The sequence below is a fragment of the Lolium perenne genome, chromosome 5 (assembly GCF_019359855.2).
Source record: "Lolium perenne isolate Kyuss_39 chromosome 5, Kyuss_2.0, whole genome shotgun sequence".
Lineage (NCBI taxonomy): Eukaryota > Viridiplantae > Streptophyta > Magnoliopsida > Poales > Poaceae > Lolium > Lolium perenne.
In genome coordinates, this window is record NC_067248.2 from 133,081,330 (window position 1) to 133,091,289 (window position 9,960).

The window sequence follows — 9,960 nt, forward strand, 5'->3', positions numbered from 1 at the left end:
TCAAATATGAATCTTTTCTAGATTTAAATTTTTTGAAAGTTGAGCTTTTTTTGAAGATTTTAAAATCTGTACTCCCTCCGACCCGAAAAACTGGGCGGGCGCGTGTTTTAATTAAAACTTACAGAAAACCCCTTAGAAGTTTGAAAACTTTTGCAATCAGGTCCTCCCGTCGTCTTCCTCGCGTCCTGGCGACCGCGCGCCCCTGCTTCCCGGCGACCGCGCGCCGCTGCTCTCCGTGGCTCTGCCCTTTCCCGCGGAGAGATCCCAGCGGCCGGACGCTTCCCCTTCCCCTGCCCAGGCGATCTCGTCGACCGAAGGATCGAGCTCGCCGATGGAAGGCTGGAGCAAGGCTGCGCCGGAGGTGAGCTCGCACTCTTCTTTACCGGCACCTCTCGCTTCTGCCTCCCTTCCGCTCCGCCCGCCGTCGCCCCACCCGCGCCCAACCACCGCCTCCGCTTCCATGGCAGCCGCGCCGCCTCCTGTGCTCTGCTCCTCTCCAGCCGCTCCGGCCTCTAGCCAGGACCCGTACCGCTTCTGCGCCTCCTGCAGCCTCCGCGGCCGGCGGAGGCGAGGCTCAAGCCGTCGTCATGTCCGTCGCCATTGTCCCGCTCTCCCAGGCGTATGGCTGGACCCCGTCCTTCGCCGGCGTCATGCAGGTTCCCAGTTCTTGCTGCTAGGTTCCCACTTCTGCCTGCTGTGTGTTGATGCCAATGAGTTGCACTCCATAAGTTGCCATGCTCTGGACACTGCTCTCGCTCTGCATTGACCTGAATAGATCAAGAGTTTCAGCATAGCGTCCAGCTTGTGTTCATCTTGTGTTCCCTAAAAGAAATGTTCATCTTGTGTTTCAGCATAACGTCCAGGAAACCACATCGTTCTCTGGCATCACATCAAACAGCTCCCGCGCGCCATCCGTACCGGCATCTCATCGAACATCTTGTGTTCATCTTGTGTCCCTGAAAATAAATGTTCAGTTCAGTTCAGATAAAATAACAGACTGAACCTCTTTCCGAGTATGGTAGCATCACATCATTCACAGGATTGATTAGTGATCATATTCTACACTACTGATCAGTGATCATACCTAGCCTCACAATCTTCTTTTGTTGATTGACAGTGGAGGGGCTTTTCCCTAATCTTCTTTTGTTGATTATGAGCTAGCAACCAACCTGCGAATTAAATGAAAACATTCAGTTAAACACGTTGGGAGAAGGAATAACAGATCAAGAGGAGCTAAACACGTTGGATCAGAGTTGTATTTTTTGAGACAGCTTTTCTATTGTGTATTTGTGCCTCTTGCAGTTCGTGCTAGTTGCTAGGTGCAAATCAACCAACTGTTTACTATAGGATCACTGAGTCAGTGTATTTTCCTGTTAGGAAAGCATTCTGCTGTACTCTACTGTCAGACTGTGTCACACATAGAGTACCTGATTTGATCCACATACTCCAGGCATAGTATTTACCTAGGCATAGTATTTGCTGACCTCCACTTATGTATCTTCTTGTCAAGAATCTCTTCTTGCTAGTTAACCGAAAATTGCGCACCAAAATCACACAAACACTACCATGACTGAATATATCATACAGTACTACTCCAGATCAAAAACTGTCAAGCTTACCATCTTATCTGTCATTTAGTTGAGAGCTGCGCTCCCAGTTAGAAGACTTCGCCAAGTCAGATGTCCTTTAGAAGGCATGCCATGAGCTTCGTATATAAAAGTGTAAATGCATATGTAAGTAATTTACAAATAGTAAATCAATGAAAATTTCCGATATTAATATCAGATACCAAAAGGTTTGTTGAGACAAGTGATGGTCACTTCAAGAAAGAGGAATTGTCTAGATAGCTGTAGATACGTGACAGTAGCATGTATCAAACTATCTACAATGAACATCACACTGGTAACTACACGGAAATAAATTTAAGCAAAACCCACATCGCACAGTACCAGGTTACATAATTCTGCAAAATCAGGTGGCACTACTTTCTACTCCTTTCTATGAAACAAAAATAATCAGATACAAGCATGAGGATGAGGAGATTAATACCAATTGAACAGGTTTGTGTCATATGTGCTTGGCGGTGAACTCTTTACCTCATATTAAAGAAGAATTCTCTGCACGAAGTTTCAAACAAACCAAAAGGCATAGTGGCAGATTGGATAATTCTAGGCATCTCTTTCCACCTTTTTCCATAACACAAAAGAAAATAGAGGATGAGGAGATCAATACCTATTCTTATAGGTATGGTATATATATCTGCGGTATGTACTTTTTTGACACCAAAGGAAAAAAGTATCCCCTTCTTATCCTTCAATGCAAGGAAAAACTCCATCTATAAAGGACATACTCCAAACTCTAGCCATATACAAGATCATCGACCGAAGAAAGATGAACTATGTCTCTAGCAAGGACATCCAAAACGCCTTTGCAGCACAGTGGCATTCACTGCACAATTGTACAAGCAGTAAAGCACTCCCACAATTTATCATCTTCCAACAAAGCAGCTGTACTTTTAGGATAGGTGTTGTACCTTGAGGAGACCTCAGGGATCTACCATCAGAAGCATAATTCCCAGAAAATGTTTTGTTGATTGTCAAGGTGCAAGAGGTACAAGAACACAATTCTATAATAAATGAAAGACTGCCAAATAACTACACTGAGACATAATTCAGAACATTTCTATACAGGATCTCCTGGAATAATGCATAAGAACCACAAGAGGCATGAGCGGCTAAGTGGATGAAAGCAAATAATAAGTAAATCATGATCTATTCATTCCAGCCAATATATACATATGGAGCACATGGACAGCCTGATTTGCCAAAATAAATCGTTTGAAAAGTGGGATTGCATTGATATGTCAGCCAAAATATGTAGCAACATCAGTGTATTAATATAAGAACCTCTTAGATGTGAAAATCAACATCACTGTATAATCTATGACCTCTTGTTATAAGCACCTCCATCTATGACCTCTTGTTATAATCTGTGATTGGTAAACTGCTTGATTCAGGACACACCAGTCCCATCATCCTTCCACGTTGATCATGTCACCTACCAAATGTTTATTTAGAGCTCCAGTTGCTTCTTTGCTTTACCTGCCTCTAGTTAAATGAGGTACTCCCAGTTAGAAGAGTTCACTAAATCAGTTGTCCTTACTGAAATAGAGAGTCTCACAAGATATATTCAGTCACAAGATATATTCTGTCCGTCACAAGATATGTTAAGTTCAGATCAAAAAATGTAATGACATGGATTTCTTTTCTGCAGCTGGTCCATAATAGGTGAAAATGGTCTTGCTCATTGATATCAACTCAACACCTCCAGAAGAGGAGGATGATGTAGGGAGGGTTCTGGATCTGAACTTTAGTCCACATACTCCACAAGAACAAGAACAAGCTGCTCAGCCAGGTCACATTCCAGACGAACAAGAACAAGAACAAGCTGTGGAGCTAGAACAGAATACAGAACGAGAACAAGAAGAACGTAATTTGCAGCGCCGTAAGGATGTGCCAGAGAGAAGCAAATTTGCCTCATATATTGCATTGAAAGCTTTAGGCAAAGATAGACATGTTGTGAAGGCAGATAAAGAAAATGTGGCTCAACTCGTGGGAATAAGTCTTCGATCAGTCGAGAAGACATGGAAGAAGGCAATGGATCAAGAGGCGAGGAATGAAGTGGTTGATTTCTCCAATAATCGGAAGATGCGTGGAAGAAAGAGGAGAGAGCTTAATCTGGATGAAAGGGTTCCTCAAGTTCCATTGAACCAAAGGGGTACACTGAGAGCGCTGGCAAGGTCCCTTGGTGTCCCTTTCTCAACACTACAAAGACGGTTGGCATGGGGCGATTTAAGGCGCCATACTAATAGTCTGAAGCCATATCTATCTTTGGAAAACAGACTCAAAAGACTTCTATATTGCATCTCAATGATAGATGAACCATCAATAACAGATGCAAAGCTTATCTTCAAAATGATGGGGAACATAATGCATATGGATGAAAAATGGTTTGATATGACAAAGTGTAATCGAACATATTACCTAACTCCAGAAGAACCGGATCCAGTTCGCACAATCCGTAACCATAACAACATCGGTAAGGTGATGTTCCTAACTCTGGTTGCAAGACCAAGATTTGATGCACAAGGTAATATGACATTTGACGGAAAGGTCGGAATTTGGGCGTTCGTCATAGAGGATGTGGCCAAGTACAACTCAAAGTATCAGACAAAAGGCGATTTGATGCTAAAGAATCTCAATGTTACTAGAGACGTGATGCGGGAATACCTCTGTGAGAAGGTAATTCCAGCAATTGTTGAAGTATGGCCCGACGATGGAGACGTGGGAACCATATGGATACAACAGGACAATGCAAGAACACATGTTCCGCCTGATGATCCTATTTTTCAAGCCACCGTAAAAGCTTCAGGATTGGATATTAGGTTGACTTTTCAACCTCCTAACTCCCCAGATGTGAATGTTCTAGATCTCTGCTTCTTCAGTTCAATCCAATCCTTGGCATTTGAGAGTGCACCTAACAGCCTCAAAGAACTGATAGAATCAGTAGAACAAGCTTACGATGCATATGACGTGAATACACTTGCCAAAGTGTATGTCACCTTGCAGTCTATCCTTGTGCAGATTATGAAAAACCAGGGTGGAAATACATACAAGCTAATTCACATGGGCAAGGACAAACTGATAAAGGAGGGAAACTTGCCTGACACACTAGAGGTTGATAGCGAATTATATGAAGGAACCTTAAAGTTGATAGAGGAATACGAGATGCAACTAAAGGAGGAAGAGGAGACAAAGATCAAGGTTGCACAAGCAAAGAAAACATCAAAGAGAAAAGGAAGGTCCCAAGTAATCGTGGACCATGACACTATTATCGCAGCAAAAGAATATAGCACATGGTTGAAAGACCCATCAAGCATTATCCGTCCATCGCGTCGAGTCAAGACTGTATGTCAATGTCCTATTGCTTGTAATTATCTGTACTAATGCATCTTACTAATTCATCTTACTCACAGAATTTTATGTTTACTATTTACAGAAACTTGACCTCATCCAGGAAACACAAATAGGCGAATTTGAAGCTGTAATACAACCAAAAGTAGACAAAGAGAAGCCTAAGCAGGAGAAGAGGAAGGGAAAACAACCAATAATAGAAGAAGAGAAGTCTAAGGAGAATAAGAGGATCAAGAGGAGAAGAGGAGGAGAAGAGGATCAAAAGGAGAAGAGGACAAGGAAGGCACAAAACAGACAGCTAGTCATCCTAAATTAGTTGGCAAACAGTTGTAAATTATAAGCATGGTATATTACAAACAGTTGTAAATTATAAACATGTCATACTGCAAACAGTTGTAAATTATAAACATAGTCATACCGTGTATATCCTTCCACTGAAAACAGCTCACATTTCACTAAAAACAGCTTTGACAAATTACTTACGGAATAATCACTTGGACTAGGCTACATATTCCAGGAAAGTTACATAATATCCAAATATGAGACATGATTAGATACAATTGCTCTTGGTCTTCCCAAATATTCAGAATAATCAATGATCTTCAACAAAGCCATTGAATGACTAATACTCTATTCGTGATGAGAGCAATCATGGCTTCAAAATTCTCACTGCTACTAGGAGAAACATCACACGTGATGATGTCCACGAAATACGCAGTGTTCCAGGTCGAGCTAGGAGGCAGCAGGACGTATCAGGAACAAACGCAGGCACTTGGCGGGCGATTGGAAGCTGACCTGGTGAAGTGGTGGCTGGTGTCGCCTGATTCCAGCGGACGGAGCAGAGGACGCGTAGCTCAGCTGGTAGACGAGGTGGTCCGGTGCGTGGCCTTCGCGAAGATGCGTATCTCCGCGTGACCCCAGCACTCTAGCAGGCCGTAGCTCATCGCTGGCTCACCTCCGCCTGGAGCTTCTCGCCATCCGCCGCCCCCCGCGTTTGAACGCCGCATCACGCAAGCCCGATGAGAAACGACGGATATCCGTCTGGCTTACTACCGTACAGCCGTATCCTAGAGCCCAGCACCCATATCCGCCGCCGCCGATGCCCGGCGTGGATGCAAAATTGGCAAAGTGAGGACCTTGGGGGAAAAAGGGATCAATTTCTTCTTCGATCTCCCTCGTCCTTCCGTTCTGGTGTGTGGAAGAAAGGCGGGGATACGAGGAGGAAGGAAGGATGCCAGCGAGGGAGGGCCGGAGCAGGCGGCGTGGGCGACAGGAGGGGTGGAGCAGGCGGCGCCGCCGGGGGAAGGAGGCGACGGTGCGGGAGAACAGAAGAAAGGAGGGCTATGTTTGTCGGACAAATAGCAAGGGGGGGTTTCGCAAAAAAGCCGTCGCGAACAGTAATCCGGGTCGGAGGGAGTACAATTTTTCAAATCTGGAACTTTTCCCAAAATAATAGAAAAAGAAATATCAGAAAAAGAGAAAAAACTGGGAGAAGATGCTTTACCTGGCGCCCGCGATACTCGGTGGCCTCTCGGAGTCTCGGTGACATTCAGATTCGGACCGGCGGTACGCCACCGAGAGCAGCAACGGCGAGGGCGCGAATCCACATCCCGAACCACGGCGGCGCTGGATCGTGGCGGCGCTGCGTCAGATCTCGTTACTTGTCCCATCGAGACAGCAATCCAGCATACGCACTTGCGTCGCGTGCTAGGTGCTCGGCTTGGGCGCATGGGTCAGCCGCCTCCAATGGAATCCAATCCATCTACTTGGGGCTCTTACACAGGCGCGCGGAAATGTCCACCAGGATCCCAACCGACCGAGTCGACGGCGGAAGTACACCCAAGACGTGGCGGCGCGGAGCAATCGGATCACACAACATGGAGCAACTGAAACTACTGGGATCAAGAAAATACTCCAGAAGAAAGGCAAAAGGAGGGGGCACTGCTGAGTGTCATCTGCATTCAGTTCTTCACCACCTTCATTCACTTTCTGGTTGTCATCTTGCAGTTCCCTGGATGCTGGAGCAAGAACTGATTCAGATGGAGATGCCTGGTTACTTTCTGCATTTCAGTTAAGAAATCAATCAGACACGATTCACGAAATATAAACCATGTAGGTGTTTAAGTTACTTCTCTTAGGATGTACGCTAATAGTACATTATAATTTATTGACTGTCTTGGTCAAGTGAAAGATGATTCAATCCCAGAGAATCTGGAATTGTAGTTTCAGAAATAACCACATTTGTGTCGATCAGACAAAATGTATATATTGTACATACCGTGCATTCTCATTGTAGGGGTAGGCGGTTGGCTTATATATTGGCTTGTTGTGAAGAAATCATTCTGGTGATCTTGTATTACTTCAGCGTGAATGAGAAGAGAGCTGAACTCATATCGCATCTCAGCACCATGATCTGCAATTATAGTTTTAGAAACTACCAGACTGCATGAAGCTACACATGACGCAAACGTGAAATGTGCATGCTGTCTTATGTTACCTGAAGAGGATTGGCTAACACTATCTTGCTCTGATGTTGGTGGTGAATGTTCACTCTGGATCCAGCGGTCTAAATTCTCACTCAGCAGATCAATCATTTTTTTAGCATCATCAGACATTGAATCTGTAACAGATGCTGCGGCCTCCAATTCATTACTGGCAAGATCAAGGGCACTGCAATCGATAGCAATATGATCAGTGTCCATTCATGCTTAAGAAAGACACTACAAATGACCATCAGAGCTTTAGGCATGCAATGAATGTGAATTAAAAATACCTTTAAAAGAAACCAAGGGCATGATATGCCGCTGAAAGGTTGATAGCCAATGCAATTCTCGCAGGATTGGAAGGGCAAACATCTCCGTCACACATGTTAGCGAAGCCATTCTGCATATGCTTAACCAGCACTTGATGACCAAATGTTCTTAATTTAATTAGCCTAACAAGTAACATGGAGGTTCTGAAACTTAACATACCTCATAAGCACTCAATCCGATCTCCTTCAAATGCTTCATATTTCTTGTTATGTGCTGGCAAATCAGAAAACTGCAATCTCCAATTCTTAAAATGAAAAAAAAAAGACAGAAATGTTAGCATGAAGTAGCTTTTTGAACATATATAAAAGGCAAGTACTGTTACATACATTTTGTGATTGTTTCAGATCTGACACAGAATGGAAGTAAGTGCTTATTTGTAACTTCTATGGCATGAGAACATATCTGTTCCAACAAGTTTTCTGTAATCTCAGTGTATTCTTTGACGACCTTTAAGTGAGAGGTGCTAGATGTCTCCAGTTCCATGGATTTCAAGAGCTTAATGGACTGCAGAGTATTTGCGACTCTAGCTTCATAGCATCTGAGGAGCAAATCGCGTTCATCTCTGTTAAGATCAGTATGCAATGACGCTATGCTGTGCACAGCACGCGCCATGTCTGTGACAAAATAAACATAATCACTTAAGATTCAGAAAGGGCTCCATAGTGTATTCACTTAAGGTACAGCAATATGCACCAAATGCAAACTTTCGTACCTTCATAATTCTCAAGCTTTTCAGCCACGATTGCCTTGTACTGAAGTTCCTCTCTGGATGTTGTTCTTCTCACCTGAGCATCCTAGTTCAAGAGTAAACTTATTTTCAAACATGAATCTAACATCCTAACTAACAGCACACAGGTGGAGTACACAAAACAACATACAGCCTTATAAAAGAGCTAAAATCTACTTGTAGCAGAGTAAAACTACTGTCAAATGGTAATCAAATTGCACTAACTTCTATAACAATTACTAGATCAAGCATTCACTCAGACAGTTCGTAACTTAAACCGTTGTCGAAACTGAAGATACAAGACCGAGCAAATAATACTGAAAAATTAAGACTATGATGACCGAAATCATAACTTAAACCGTGATTTATCTATGATCAATATGAAACTTGAATCGATAGACTGAAGATGCAATACACCCTACAAGTCCCAGAGAGATCAAAGTTGCTTGGAACGTCAACTGAAAAACAGGGATTAGATCAAGATAGAACGTGAACTGAAAAAAGGCTCAAGGTTCACTAGTTGAGACACAGAAATCTAGCCAAGTGCATCGAAAACTGCCTCGATAACAGTATATCATCGATTAAGATCAAATATCAAAATGCAAACCACTAGCTGCAAGTAAATGCAGGCAGTGAACTGGGCAGAAAGCCACTTTGATACGGTCTGCTTTGTAGAGACTGGACACGGATCACTGCCAAACAAATGAAGGGTAAAATAAGACCAAACAAACACATGAACAATTTATGCTCGATTGATTTTTTGATAGTCTGCGAGTGATTAAGTATAAAGTAACACCGTGGTCACATGCAACAGTGGATTTTAGTGTGAGAAATTAACAGACTCGCATAACACTAATATCACCAAAGTTGCTGCAGCACGAATCTCGTATTCATACCAGAATATTTTCAGCAGCAACCAAAATTTCATCAACTGTGTCTTCAGATAACTGCAAAGTTACTGCAAGTTCCTGCAATACATTTCCACATGGTACATCAGCGATGCAGACGCATAGCGAAGTTATGTTTTAAATCAGAAAACGCAGAGACATGGCAAATTGAAACCTCGTGTCATGACTCATGAGGCCACTGCAGGTTACAATGCCAGCGGCCATCAGCTTCTGCACATCTGGTAAGGTTATTCCTTGAGAAATCACTGCAATTAATGAGCACAAGCACGGGCGAGTTACCGACTGAATACTCCGGAAATCCATGGAACTGCTTAATTCGTTCTAGCGAGTGTACGTGGGGATCATATCTATGAACAAAGTACTGAAAATAATCGAACTGAACAGAGCAAATAGAATCGAATTAACGGGTACGCATCTGATCTAAGCCGCGGAAATACACCACGCGTCAGGTTCTCCAATCCCTAGCGCGCCAGCGGAAACACACCAAACCCGGCCAGGAAGCATAAACATGCGAAATCGAAGCAAATAGAGGCGAAGTA

General features: G+C 43.4%; 1 long non-coding RNA gene across 2 annotated transcripts; it reads right to left on the reverse strand.

Moving 5' to 3' along the window:
• Nucleotides 1–354: 354 nt before the first annotated feature.
• LOC139831026 (uncharacterized) lies at nt 355–6,456 on the reverse strand. Of its 2 annotated transcripts, XR_011745013.1 has the most exons (4): nt 4,290–6,456; nt 1,464–1,522; nt 1,085–1,169; nt 355–956 (listed from the first exon to the last, which is right to left on the reverse strand). It is a non-coding gene; the product is annotated as an uncharacterized lncRNA (long non-coding RNA). The 2 variants fall into 2 exon arrangements; XR_011745012.1 differs by lacking the exon at nt 4,290–6,456 and having other exon boundaries at nt 1,464–3,310.
• Nucleotides 6,457–9,960: the final 3,504 nt, after the last annotated feature.